The sequence below is a fragment of the Toxorhynchites rutilus genome, chromosome 3 (assembly GCF_029784135.1).
Source record: "Toxorhynchites rutilus septentrionalis strain SRP chromosome 3, ASM2978413v1, whole genome shotgun sequence".
In the NCBI taxonomy this organism is placed as follows: domain Eukaryota; kingdom Metazoa; phylum Arthropoda; class Insecta; order Diptera; family Culicidae; genus Toxorhynchites; species Toxorhynchites rutilus.
The window spans coordinates 277,391,311-277,406,145 of NC_073746.1; the positions used below are offsets into that span (position 1 = coordinate 277,391,311).

Below are 14,835 nucleotides of genomic sequence, written 5' to 3' on the forward strand. Positions count from 1 at the left end.
CCCTTCTAAGCTTCGGGCGGCGAATATCATACTAAAATTCCTTCCCTTCCCCTGGTGACTGTAAGAACGTGACCGGCGTCGTTATTGACTATTTAGAGCTCGAATCACCGCAACACACCGCTGCACAATGTTTCGCTGGTTCAGGTCAATCACGGAGAGCAACTACGAAGTGTACAGTCTACCCAAGCTCATTCGAAAGATAAAATGTCCAAGAGTTGATCTTGTTGACCCGTAAACTTGTTTCAATAGCTTAAAAATTGCTTTGAAAATAGGTTATCGAAATAACAAAACAAATAACAACAAAATAACAAAAATAACAAATCTGTATATAAACGAATGCCCGCTCGAAAATAAATTCAGTTATGATTGCGCAGTGTTTGTTGTACGATCCCTGGGATCTGTGTGTTTTCCTAACACAGACTTCAAAACCGAGTGGTCTGGAGAAATCGGTATTGTAAAATATATGCATGGTACGGGTACTTTTGTTTTTGAATTTTTGCAGACCGGAATGTGTTTCCCTAACATCGATTTGCATTTTCTGGAGGAATCAGCATTGCAAATAAATGCTAGCCGGTGGTACTTTTGTACCCGCATGGATTTCTGCAGACCTGAATGTGTTTTCCTAACACAGATGTCAAGACTTATGAGCCTGGGGTAATTGGCATTGCAAAATAGATGCAAGCTGCGGATACTTTGATACTCGCTTGCATTTTTGTAAACCGACAAATTTCGAAAATAATGAGCCTGGAGAAATCTGCATTGCAAACACATGTAAGCCGGTGGTACTTGTGCATTCGCACGCATTTCTGCAGGCCGGAATGGGTTTCCCTAACAGAGATTTCGAAACTTAAAAGCCTGAGGAAATCGGCATTGCAAATAAATATATTCCGATGGTACTTTTGTACCCGCATGCATTTCTGCGGAGCGAAATGTGTCTCCCTAAGGCAGATTTCATATCTTGTGAGCCTGGGGAAATTGGCATTGCAAAATAGGTGCAAGCTGCGGCTACTTTTAAACTCGCATGCATTTTTGCAGACCGAAATGTGTTTCCCTAACACAAATTAATGAGCCAATGGGAATCAGCATTGTAAAATAGATGCAAGCCGGTGGTACTTTTATACCCGCATGCATTTCTATAGACCGAATTGTGTTTCCCTAACACAGATTTCTAAAGTAATTAGTCGTTCACATATTTTGGAAGTTTACAATAAATGAATAAAATGAACAAGGCATCATTCCATACGGCAGACTTGCAACGAAGAACATAATCTACCACAATGCATGAATTGACCTCAATTGGGATTTTTTCGCAATTGAATTCCGAAATTGTTCCATTCAATTATTGGCTTCATCAATAATCCAATCAATGCACTCAAATGATTACTAAGCCAACGAAAGTTTTACGTCAACTTTGCGGTTATATCTTAGGTATAACCAGAGATGTCAACCTTCCTGATTTTTCAGGATTTCCCACACTTGTTAGCAAGCTCTCTGATATCCTGACGAACGCTCAATTTATCCTGATTTTTCTGAAATGATCCTGATTTTTCCTGATTTTTGTACTCTTTACTTTATTTGTGATAAATATACTGGTTTCCAGGCCAAAGTTTTCTGTTAGATAGTTCTGCGGCTCGCACTTGAATATATCTTACAATTAGTTAAATTCTCTAGACGTAAAGCTGTACTTAACTTTTTTTTATCTCTACCCTCAATTGTTTCGTGGCTTTTCAGAACAGTGCTAGAAAATTTTATGAAACCAGATTATCTGACGAATTTATGAAATTACAATGAGATTGAGTTTGAGGAACAAAATTACTGTATTTAGGATAATGTGTAGATGTATCCCCAGAGTTATTCATGTAGGAATACGTTTCAGACTGCAAAATTACTCATGAGAAAAATTTTTAATCCACAGTCAATATAAAGAGATTTTATTTATAATTTTTTAGTTTGATTCAAAGAAGAATAAAGTTTAATTATGGGAATATGGTATATATATGGTAGTATCTATAACCATAATATATAACATAAAAATGAGGAAAAATTCAACAAGTCTTCCACTGCTGATAAGCTTTCCTCATTTGTTGAGTAAAGATGCATTTCATAGCACGGCCGATGAATTCAGTGAACATTTGTAGTTTTTTCGAAAAAAATATGAATGATCAAAAGGTCAGGTCTCACTGATTTTTTTAAATTATAGTTGGCAACCCTGGGTATAACCCACCCATAGTTTTTTGTCAAATTAAAAAAAAGAAGAGCTCAAACAAATTTAAGTTCAAAGTTTAAACACTAAAACCAGATATCGTAAAAATCATACCTAAAAGTAATATCGATCGCTTTTGAAGTAGGATTACGTCTATTAGTAAGTGTGCCAACTCAATAATGTTGGGGCTCATAACTAATTGTTGTTGCGAACAGATTTTGATGATTTGCATATTCCATTCCTTTCTTTGTTTTTAAGAGGCTTTAAACTTTTCAGTTCATTCGCCTCTGATTTGTATACCACTTCTTGCATGGTACTGACGTGGTACTTTTGCCTTATAGTATTACGTGTGTAATTTACGTCAGTACTGAGTTGAGATTTCGATGACAAACAGCACTATGTACTGGACTGAATTTTGGGTAGAAGTTGGAAAATACGCAGGAACGGAATTCCTGCTTTCTAGGGGCTCCACAAGACTTTTCCGTTAATAGGATCGAAGATACAAAAGATCAGAAAAGTTTGAGGAAAAAGGTTCGAGGTTGTCAATACAAATCGATAGTCTCATACGAATACATGAATGATGCTTGAGGTGAACTCGCAAGAAGAACAGAGTGTGCAGATAAAGAATCCAGGATCCAGCAAATCACTGGAGCTGGACGTAGGTGATGGTTTGACAATAGTTCCTCAAACAACAATCATTACTCTGATTTAGTTTACGTGTAGCGAATGCTCATTCGTAATTAAACATATTGCGTCATTTCTGAAATGTGGGGTTTTTTGTGCAGCTTCTTCCCTCAACAGCAAAACCACGTGTTTCCCACTTTGCGATGCGCATGCGTGCTTCATTATGCTCGCAAAAATGAGTCATGCTTCCTTCCTGCGGTGAAGAAATCCCTCTCGAAGAAACTCTACGCTAAACTCAACTACAACAAAACAATTCATCACGCACTCCCCTCCCTGGCTGGACCTAGAGAAGATTGCAGTGATCAGATTGCTACGGTAGCAATAACTACATCAATGACAACAAAACTATGCTTCTGTTGATGGCAGAAGAAAAACCGTTCAATATATCTCTCTGGTTTATGATTAGGGGTCATTCTCATTCAACGGTGGACATGCAGACAAGATGGTGCGAAAAAAACCGACCGAATTGAAAACTGGCTGTTCCGAAGAGATCCACTTTCGCGGAATCGGGTGTGTGTATTGGGGAAGAAGCCAAGTCACGGTTGCGATGATTGGAAATTCAGAAAACTCAAATGCGCTCAACACATGTACCAAACCCCAAATTTATTGAAGATGATGAGAGTAACATTATGCTGGGTCCCTTTGTGAATAAAGGAGTGCTGTAAAATAACTAGCGAACGGAGTGGGAACACGAGGAAAGCATGTATTTTATGCTGGTTCCCCATCAGGAATAGTGCCGGCTAACAAAACGCACACTAGGGAAGTTTTGTTCTGAACCATTCGAACAGCAGAATGTGCGTAAATCGGTTTGTTTGAGGGGGGACAGATGTATCGAGGATTCAAACATAATACAGAGACGAAACAGGAAACCGACCACTTGATGGAGGGAATGAAAATGTGGAGCTGTTGTTAGATGTCTTATACAGGAAGGAGTGTGTATGACGTGTAAGATCATCTGCAAAAAAAACAAGGATTAGTACTAGTATTTGGTATAATTTTGAATTTAGAACTGTGTGAATGTGTTTTTTTTCTCTCATACGCTAATTTTTTTGGGCTCATTAGCATTGTCAAATGTAACAGAGCCGGATTTGCTAGTGTACATGTTCATGTTATCGATACATGAAGTTTGATACAGTTGGAATCCGTAATCACTGTCCATTTCATAGCAGTGGTCGTAGTAGGAGTACCTGAAATCTTCTGACAGCAAATTGTTTGGAAAACCTGTATCTTTCGACGGTAAAAAAATCACGTTGATCCGTTTTGTTTTCAAAAAATTGTTCAGGATAGAAGAAAATTGATTGATTTTGGACACCCACAAATCCGACATGGTGAGTTATTAAAATCGCGAAATCGCTGAAAGTGGCCAAATCGACTGTGTACGATGTGCTGAAATGTTTTCGTGAACGTACAACTGTTGTTTGGATTAATTAGAAGACGCGTCGTAGTGGAAATTACGATCGGAAGATGAGGTTGATGGTATTGAGAGCAATTAGGGCAAACATGGGACTCACGGACTACGACATCGGCAAAAAAGATAACCTGCAAACAACCAACCAAGTCATTCGGTGTGTTCTTTGTGCAATTTCGCTGGTTTAGGTCAATCACGGAGAGCAGCTACGAAGTGTACAGTCTACCCAAGCTCAAGCTCAAGCTCAAACTCTACTGCAAAACAGGAAGAATTTCTGTTGTAAACGTCGTGTTCTGTTACATTGATAAAGTTGACTGAAAAGGAAAATGTAGGCGTTAAAGTGGAACGAGGGCCATAAAAAAACAACAAAGAGATTTCCTTCAGGGACGTGCCTCAAAAGGATCGAAGAACCCAAAATTGGACATCAAAATGAATCAAGCTTCCGTTGAGGAAAAAGGGATCTCAGTTCGTGAAATGTCCAAAAAGATGGGAGATTGAATCTAAAGACCTATAAGAAACAAATGCAACCAAAATTACCCCCTATGGCTGCAGGCTGCCAGCGGAAAATCAAGGGCTCGGATGTTATATGATAGAATTTTCGCCAAGAATTACCATTGCATCATAATGTGTGACGGAAGATACGTAAAATTGTTGTTACGACCCCTCGGTCGGCCTCGGTGACACCCTTATTTTTTTGAGAAATTCGGTAAAAAAAAGTTATAATTTGGCAAGTAATTTGCTCCTGTGGTAAGATTTTTAAGTCGTTCATCTTTTATGGATCAATGAATGCGGATGTGTACAGGCAAACCTTTTTTTGTGCGGGAGATGGGGACCGCACAAAAAGTCGCATAAAAAAATCGTGCAACCAGCACCTTTAAAAAATCGTGTTCGGTACACATTTTGAAAAAAACTTTTTTTGTGCGGTAGATAGGGACCGCATAAAAAAAGTTTCCCCCAAGAAAATAACTCAAATCCACGCCGTTCACCGTTCAATTTCCTTTTGTTTCCCTGCTTTGCGATGGGACACTTTGCCTTTCCGGTTGCGCGTGGCTGTTTTGTGCTTTTAATTGCATGTCGAAACGTGTTGCTGTTAGAAATCATGTCATGCAAAAACTTAGAAAAACTTAGTGCATTTGATGAGAAGGGGGGGGGGGGGATGATTTCAGAAGTGGATAATTGAGACGCAAATATGCTTTTTTCGCAGTGAAATGCATATAAACCATCGAAAAAACTAAATGGACGATAACTTCGTCAAACATGCTTCTTTTCACACATCGCACAAAAAAAATCGCGCAAAAAAACCGCACAAGAACAGAAAATCGCACAAAAAAAACCGCACAAAAACAGGTTTTACTGTACGTTAACCAGAGGTTAAACAAATTCTATTTCCTTTTATTCTTCTATATGATGACCTTCCATATTCTGGTCAGATATTGCTTCTTGCCATTACGCTAAGTTGCCCATGGATCGGTAGAAATCCGCAAATGTGTTTTTTTTCACCAAAACCTCCAAACTGTCTAGAAATTCGCACAACTAAGTTATTTTGGGTTCTAATGAGGGCATATCTTCGAAAATATGTTAAATATTAAAAAAAAATAAAAATACACAATGCATTCAAAAAGTTCCGGGACTACTTTTTAAAACAAAGAACAAACGAGATACTTAAAAGATAAGATATTAGTTTTCTACAAATAGGCTATCTCTTTCCACACGATTTTTTGAACGTTTGTAGAGGTGTCGAAAGGCGCGTTTTAACTGCTCAGCCGGTATGGAGTTCGTAATACACGTCACATTTCGTTGAATGTCTGGAATATAGTCAAAACGGTCCCCTTTCATAGCGTTCTTTAGCTTATGTAAGTAGGGGTTAGTTATCTAACCCACGAGCATGCAGACTCACCGTAAGCACTCAAGGGCGGCCTAGCGATTAGGATGGCCCGTGTTCCACCGGCGTTCCAAGCGGGTTTTCGCGGCCACGTTAACGCGAACTCGGCACTGTCGTTTCGCGATACACTGGGATCGCTTTTTGGCACCACCAATCCCCTTTCCGTTTTCTTTTCGCGTTCAACAAATATATTTTACTCGCGATCGGTATTCTAAGGCGCACAAGTGGAATAATCCCGCGTTTTTCAGCACCGATTACACTCGCCCTTTGGTGCGTCCGTATCGGCCAGAGGTTCAGAACTTAGAGAGCGAGACTTCTTTTTTTTCGCGCCAGGAAGCTTCCGAGTATGACCGTCGGAAGCTTTTTCTGCGTTTTTGAGAGAGAGAGATTCGTTTGTTACACTTGGGAAACAAGAAAAAAGCCTGCCGTGGCGAGGTCCGGAGAATAGGGGGGATGGGTGATGACAGTCACCTTTCGTTTGACTAGAAACTGCGCAAAAACCATTCTCCAGATCAGTACTTGTAAGTCCACACGTGCCGTATCCGTGCAAATAATCGTTCAAGGACACCTTTGTAGAAAACCGCATTCACTGTTTGCCCTGGAGGCACAAAGAGAGCCATCAATCTCTTCTCCATAATTAAAATTGTGACGCGACGAAAAATCACCGCGTTACTCTTATCAGTCAAAACTAGCTACTGAATCGTGATTCACAGTAGAAATGGTAGCTGGCCAGAAGATGGCAGAAAGTTGTTCGCGCGTTGGAGCAGAGATATCGCCACTTCCCGATTTTAGCGCGCGGTAGTCCCGGAACTTTTTGAATGCACTGTGTACAGTTTAAAATCCGTAATTTGGGCAAATCTCTTTGCATTTAAACTGTTTTAAAAAAGAAAAAAGAAAAATTAACAGGAGGAATATTTTTTAAGTAATTTATTTTTATTAACTGATAACATTAATACAAAAATCAACAAAAGATTACTTCAAAAGCTTCAAAACCACTACCTTAACGTTGAAATATTACATTTTTTCTTCAAATAAATCATATGTGAAATATTTATTTTTTTCAAACTGTATATAATCGAGTCCGACCTGTAATATACCTGTTTGATTTGAGTCTGGCGCCTCGGTGCGCGAGATGCTTTGACTTGAACGATGCAGCAGAATGGAAAAAACGGCCAGTGCGCCATAGGCGGAAATTGGCCAGAATTTTCTTCAGACACTCTTAACACACTAAGAACCGCTCGTTTTGGGGCAAACTTGTACGCTTCATTTGTTCGGATTCCACGAATGAGATCGTTTCCTTCGGTATGGATGAGACGAAGGCGAGCCATCGGTAGGCCTGGTTAGATTCTTGGCAGACCAAGAATTTAACCATCAAGGGTAGAAAACACGGGTTATTTCGTGATCCAACCGTAATAGACGGAACGCGAAACACGAGAAATCTCGTGAGGGGTCTGCAATGTGTTGATATAAATACAAACGAACATATTGATAGTTGTTGGAGCACGGGAATCGACGGGAATAGTATTTTATTCTTCTATTAAAAATAAAATGTTAGCTTATTTAACATGATGCCTTTCCCTCTCCCTATATCAATGTATTTAACCTTAAATGTGTAATCAAATTATAAGAGTTGTAAAGTACATTCGAATAGTTTGACACGTTGTTCGCATTTTTTTCCGCATTCCGAATGCGTATCATAACACTTGAAAAAACGATGTTAAAGGGTGTGTCAAATCAAATTGCATCACGGAAAAAACGCTGTAGAAATTCGCCCAGTAGACCGATCCTTTTGAAAATTTTAGACAGTAAAATAAAAACTATTAAACAACTTTTGGCATTTTCCATTTTTCATACTTCGAGCCCAAGCCCGTATGCTCGTACCTTCCTCTTTACCCCGTCCATAAGATTCTGTACAACGTCAGGTTGTAGTTTTTTTTGAACAGAAATCCATTTTCTCTTGAAGTCCGCCTCCGATTTGACAACTTTTGGGTTCTTCCGGAGGGACTGCTTCATAATCGCCCAATATTTCTCTATTGGGCGAAGCTCCGGCGCGTTGGGCGGGTTCATTTCCTTTGGCACGAAGGTGACCCCGTTGGCTTCGTACCACTCCAACACGTCCTTTGAATAGTGGCACGAAGCGAGATCCGGCCAGAAGATGGTCGGGCCCTCGTGCTGCTTCAATAGTGGTAGTAAGCGCTTCTGTAGGCACTCCTTAAGGTAAACCTGCCCGTTTACCGTGCCGGTCATCACGAAGGGGGCGCTCCGTATTCCGCAAGAGCAGATCGCTTGCCACACCATGTACTTTTTGGCAAACTTGGATAGTTTCTGTATGCGAATCTCCTCCGGAACGCTGAATTTGTCCTCTGCGGAGAAGAACAACAGGCCCGGCAGCTGACGAAAGTCCGCTTTGACGTAGGTTTCGTCGTCAATTACCAGGCAATGCGGCTTCGTCAGCATTTCGGTGTACAGCTTCCGGGCTCGCGTCTTCCCCACCATGTTTTGCCTTTCGTCGCGGTTAGGAGTCTTCTGAACCTTGTATGTACGCAGGCCCTCCCGCTGCTTGGTCCGCTGGACGAATGAACTTGACAAATTCAGCTTATTGGCGACATCCCGGACCGAACTTCTCGGATCACGTCTAAACTGCTTAACTACGCGCTTGTGATCTTTTTCACTGACGGAGCATCCATTTTTGCCGTTCTTCACCTTCCGGTCGATGGTTAGGTTCTCGAAGTATCGTTTTAGTACTCTGCTGACCGTGGATTGGAAGATTCCCAGCATCTTACCGATGTCCCGATGTGACAACTCCGGATTCTCGAAATGAGTGCACAGGATTAATTCACGACGCTCTTTTTCGTTCGACGTCATTTTTCCAAATTTACGAAAAATTGACAGTGAAGCATGGCCAACGTGATCTATACACCCTTATCTGATTTTAAAGCGAAAGCTGAAGATATAATTCCTAAAAATTAAATTTCTACAGCTTTTTTCCGTGATGCAATTTGATGTGACACACCCTTTAATAATGCAACTACATCAAGCTAACTTTTTGAATAATGAATTTAGTATGAAAATATTCGTAATTGTAACTTCACGATGCATTTTTATGATGACAAGGTACTATCAAGTCAGTTTCTAGTGATAGCTGGATGATACCACTTCATATAGAAGAGCACTTTTTCCGTCTTTTTTAGTTTCGTACCACTGTGGCTCGTCTCTTCCTGTTTCTTGGTCTATCTGCCAGTTCCTCTTGGAATTGAAAATTACATTTAAGTGAAAGAGTTCATATTTTAATGTTTTCTATTCATATAATACTGCGATCAAATGCACTTCGGTTTGTGATTTTTCAATCAAGTTAATAGGGAAGCTTCTGAAGATTATTCTTCCCCATCAGTAGGATTTTTTCGTATCCAATATTGGATGTATAAAACCTTTTATCCTCCAACGTAACGCTCTCGTTTTCCAAGTCCCCCAATATTCATTTATTCATTCATTCAGAATGGAATCAGATTCAACTTCAAACAATTCAACTTCAAACGATTCAAAAACCCACTTTCTGTTTTTTTTTAAAAATGTACGGGTGACACCCGGGGCGGACCGCCCCCTCGCTTCCCGTACACTACGTCACTGCGTGGGCCTATGGTTGCAAAGAGGCCAAAATAAGCTGATTCACAAGTTGTTGTCTACATGCCTCAAGATTTCGATTTGTAATACCTAGTGTTGTAAAATTAGTTGTAGCTCATGTTGTATTAATAAACATTATTTAAAAAAAAACATTGTGCTAGAACGAACTGTGCCACAATTGAACGGGTACTGTATTTCCAAATTTGAATCAAACTCGTAGTCAGATATACAAGAATTTATCGTACGAAAGACCTTCAAAATCGAAATTTGCGAAACAAAAAAGTTTGTTAGAATGCATATGCAAAAATTCCTTAACATAAATATTGTTTCATATATATAAGGTCTATATTATATTACATATGATTTATATGTTATACTGTGGATACTTGAAAATCTAAGCTAAATTTTGTCACTTGATGTCAAACAACCTGATAGCAGATGAAGCCCGCCAACGGTAAATGCCACCAAAGCATACTGTTACATGAATAACTCCTATGCTGAGCGACACCACCACATTCTAAACTGCACAAGACACTTTAATTCGGTGCAAACAGAGCGCATAGCAGCATAATTCGACAACACAACGACGATGACGATGACGGGGCCTGTGACTAGTAAACGTGTTTGTAGTTCACATCACATTCCCTTGTTTTTTTTCCAAATCGTTCTCTCCCCCTTTCGCTCACACACATCACATACGTACGACCCCAAGATGCGAGAGCGACAAACAGCCCGAAGGAAAGAGAGAAGGTACAGCACGGAAGAGCCTGCTGTTGCTGTGTCTGACTATACGGCCAGAGGTCCGTACCGACTTGGGGTTCGGAATAGCATTTTCGTTGCTCGTTCGGCTAAAGTTATCTCATTAGTGCGCGCGCAGTTGTCGAAGCTGGACGCTTTTGCAGCAGCATAACCAGCAGCAGCCGAAGTGAGTAAATTTGAAGAGATCCTTTGGCTACACAAGAAGAAAACATTGTACGGTTCTAGGGCCGATTGTGCGTGGGCCCTAGTAGCTCAGTGTAATTAGTCGACAACGATTGACAAGAGAAGAGTGCGTTTAGTAGTTACGTGAATCATATCGCGCCGATGTTTCGCCCTCGCGAGGACTCCGACTCTGTGCTCGCTCGTGGTGTTCAAGTGAAAAATTGTCGAACCGAAACGACGTTAAATAAGGCAAGCATAAAAAAACACGGTAAACCGAGAGAAGCAGGAAAATAATACATGAACAGCGCGCGCTCTCGGAAAGCGACTTTAGCGTGAGGAACACAAAAGAAGTTTTTAAGTTCTGCCTAAGTTGGCTGTGTGTTCTCGAAAGGGGGAAAAAGGCAGTGGAAGCGCGACGACTAGTTTGGACTTGGTTCACTAACTTTTGATCGTCCGGCCGGCCAGTTTCCAGGGAAGAAAAGTGCAAAAATAGGAACACGAACCGCTGCGTACCAAAGATCGATCCTCGAAGGAAATCAGCTGAAATCATAGTGTGACACATAGGAATCATTAGTGGACTATCGTTACTCCTTAGTACTTAGCTCTAGCGCTTTATTTATTTCAAGATTGACAATTTGTGATTTCAGTCAAATGCTTATAAAACTTAATTAATGTAACCCCGTACCCAGTAAGATACGCAAAGCAACGCACAAAACAAATCTACGCACTGCAATCGCTCCAAATACGAAACGAAACCGATTCAAGCAACAAGTATTTCATTAGCCGTAAGAGTGCACCGCAATTTAGGAAGTAATTCAAACAAAAATCAAAACTCAAAACAAACACACGCAGTAACGAGAATACAAAGAACGCATTTCCATCACCGATAATCGCTTTAACGAGTAATCATAGCTGCGATATAACTAAATGAAAAATCATCTCCTGTTGACGTTATAAACGAGAGCGGGACAACTGAGAACTTATTGTGCATTTATCGCGCGGATGAAAAGCTTTTCCTGAAATTCCGTCCAACGCCTTCCGACGTGGTTCATCCTGTAGATTCGACAACACGGAGCAATCGATATACGCTTTACAAAAGGTAAGCCAAAATATTAGTTTTTCCCAAACTACATTACGCATCGAAAACAAAAAGTGAACGCATCGGTCTCATCGTGGCGAGGTGATGATCACGCTCTTCAGAGCACCACACTTCGCACAAGTGTATCGCTAGTGAGTAATAATGATGATAAAGCTCGTGTTTCCTGAATTGCAAAAACGAAAAATGAGACACTCAATAAAGAAGAACTAGGAAAACAAAAAAATATATAGTTAGTATTTGTTTTAGCCCGCGCGCGCGTCTTGTTTGTGCCTCGTTTGAAAGTTTCAATCGGATGAATTTTGTTTCATTGGTCGTTTTTTTCTTTGTTTTTTTTTTATCTTCGTATTGTACGGTTTTTCCTCTTTTGAAGGGGTTCTACTACGACCGCGAACGGTCCCTGCGTTTTAGGTTCTTCGTATTCGAACTAACGCGAAATATTCGTGCCTTTTTCACGATGGCCTGTTTCAGCAGCGAAGAGAAAGCGTTGGAATTGTAAGCCTTTTTTGGTTTGTGTATCATACAAACGTCCAATGCTGGGGTTTAATATTTGGTTCGGATAAGTATTCCTAGATCCTTAATTTTTTATTTAAAATTATGAAAACAACCATTTTTTGAATTTCGAATTTCACAGTTTATACGCATGCCCGAGAGCTGTTAACATGCACACCGTTTGCTCCATTTTCCCCGAAAAATTCCGAATTAAAAATTTGCGATGCAGATACACTGTTTGGATAAAGTTCGATTATCATAAAATGTCAAAGTATTAGATTATCTCCGTGTAACATACTGACTTAATCATGGTAGCCCGGCAATTCTTGGCGAAGTTTCAGTTCAGTAGAAAGTTCACATTTTGATTGCTATTTACGATTTACTATTGTGAACCTAATGCATACCTAATTTAAATTCATCAAAAGTTCAAAAATTGAGGGAAAAGGTTTGTTATAACGAACCTCAATTTATAACCATGTAACTGAACTTTTCTTGTGAATTAAGCAGAAAATGACCTGCAATTTGCCTCTCAAACAGCAAAAATCAGGACGCAACTCAAAGCAAAACTAGCTGAATCTTCTTAGTAGATATAAAAAATCTATCTGAAACCGACGGAAAAGTCTGTCACTATGAACCATTTATCACAGTCGGGAGTGAAGTCGATCTGCCGTAGTGGTAGCATCTATACCTCTCACGCAGGGATCACGAGTTCAATTCTCACTCCCGACATTCTTCCAAAAATGGAAATCAAAGTAACGAACCAGCCGAAATGTATTGAAAGTCACTATAATAGAGAAAAAAAACCATAGTCGGATCCATTTTCGGAAAACAGACCAAACTAATTCGTGCTCCCAATCGATGGATACAGTGATACTCGAAGTGGACCACTTGGGGTCGATATTGGTTACCTACATATACATTACATACGTTACATATACGAATATTGATTTTGGGGGTCGACGTGGTCTAAAAATTGACACTCATAATAAACACAAGTTCTGTTTTGAAACTTTAAAGATACTGTGTAAATTGTATTACATGAACCTACTTGTTATTAGAATGAATAATATTTTAGTAGAAAGTATTATTGTTGTACTTTCCAAAAACTTAAAAAGTTGATGCAACCGAACTTGTGCACGGTTCGTACAAGACGAAAAATTCGGCGAGTAGAAAGGTTTGAACAAGTCCGTTCAAAGCAATATGTTTTAGCGTACAATTCCTTCAGGTGCAATCGCAAAGCTTTCGACTTGGTAAGAATTTTGTTCGAATAACAAAAAAACTAGAGCATTTTTAAAAAAATTTGGCTATGGGGGTCTGAGGTATCACTTCATTCTGCAAAACTGCTCTCTTGCCCAAACTAGTTTAAGAATCCCTGGTATAGGGGGAAAAACGACACTGCTTTGAAGGAACCGCACCGAACAAATACACCAATTTTCCAAATACTGAAGTTTTTCTGTCTAAGTTATATGATATGTCAATAGATTAGGCCATTTCTTTTTTGGTGAATTTCACTAATTTCACTGAAAGCAACACTACACTAAGTGTGATTATCACTGATGCCACATACCAAACAACCACAACTCACACCCATAACTGTCTCATGCTACGTTAATCGTCAATAATCTAGAACCATTATCAATTCCCTTGCCATCTTCTGCGACTGCAATTTGGCGTTGGCCATCTTTTGCGAGGATCATCTCCAATCGTTGTACGATTACGTATTTATACACAGATTACCATTTTTTCATGGTTGATAAAAGAGCTGCAAACTTATTGCACACTCTCTCAAACTTTGGATGAATTAATTTTGGCTAAGTATTGCGGTTTTTTTCGTCAAAATATTTCCATTTTGGTTTATCTTTCCAATTAGCTTGATTTTTTTTTGTTGGAATACTTCGCCATGGCTATCCGACCTGTGTTAACCCTTCTGTACTCGCACGCAAAATCATAACTCGTTCACTCGCGGACGCGGACGGTGTCACAGACTATGCGTGCCGCTATAATAACGCTATTGTGCATATTTAGGGGTTATTGCTATTTATTTAAAGATATAGATATACTTGAATGAAAAAACCACAGAAAATATTTTTTCTTCAACCTCGTTCAGTTTTAATCGTCATTCAATTCAGCCTCCTCAAAACAATTATTGATTCTTGGTCTGTGAGACCGTATGCGCGAGTATAGGAGTATGAGCTTGAGCTCTCTTCGTAATAGACCTGGGAGTATCAAACCATTCTCATTGTGCAAGTTTTAGTGAATCGAGCTTTGAAAGGTCAATAACGACGCCGACCACGTGTTTACAGGCACCAGAGAAAGAGAAGGAATGTTACTATGATATTCGCCGTCCGAAGGCCAGAAGGGTCATCTCTAAAGCGTGGGTCCCTTGCGATTGTGATGGAAGGATAAATTGTTATTGGGAATGGGTAAGAAGAATCCCACCAATTTCAATGCGAACTCTCAACTATTCAGCGAGACGAGCTTCAGAAAATAATATCCATTCTGACCCAAGAAGGCCACTGAGAAAATGT

The 14,835-nt window shown here is 39.8% G+C and overlaps 1 protein-coding gene across 3 annotated transcripts in view; it reads left to right on the top strand.

Annotated features, from left to right (window-relative positions):
* Window positions 1-10,676: 10,676 nt before the first annotated feature.
* Window positions 10,677-14,835, top strand: part of LOC129779668 (uncharacterized) — a 37,957-nt gene continuing 33,798 nt past the window's right edge. For all 3 annotated transcript variants that reach the window (XM_055787277.1, XM_055787279.1, XM_055787278.1), the window contains exon 1: window positions 10,677-11,818. The gene's annotated coding sequence lies outside the window, so the exon portion shown is untranslated. The remainder of the gene's footprint in view (window positions 11,819-14,835) is intronic.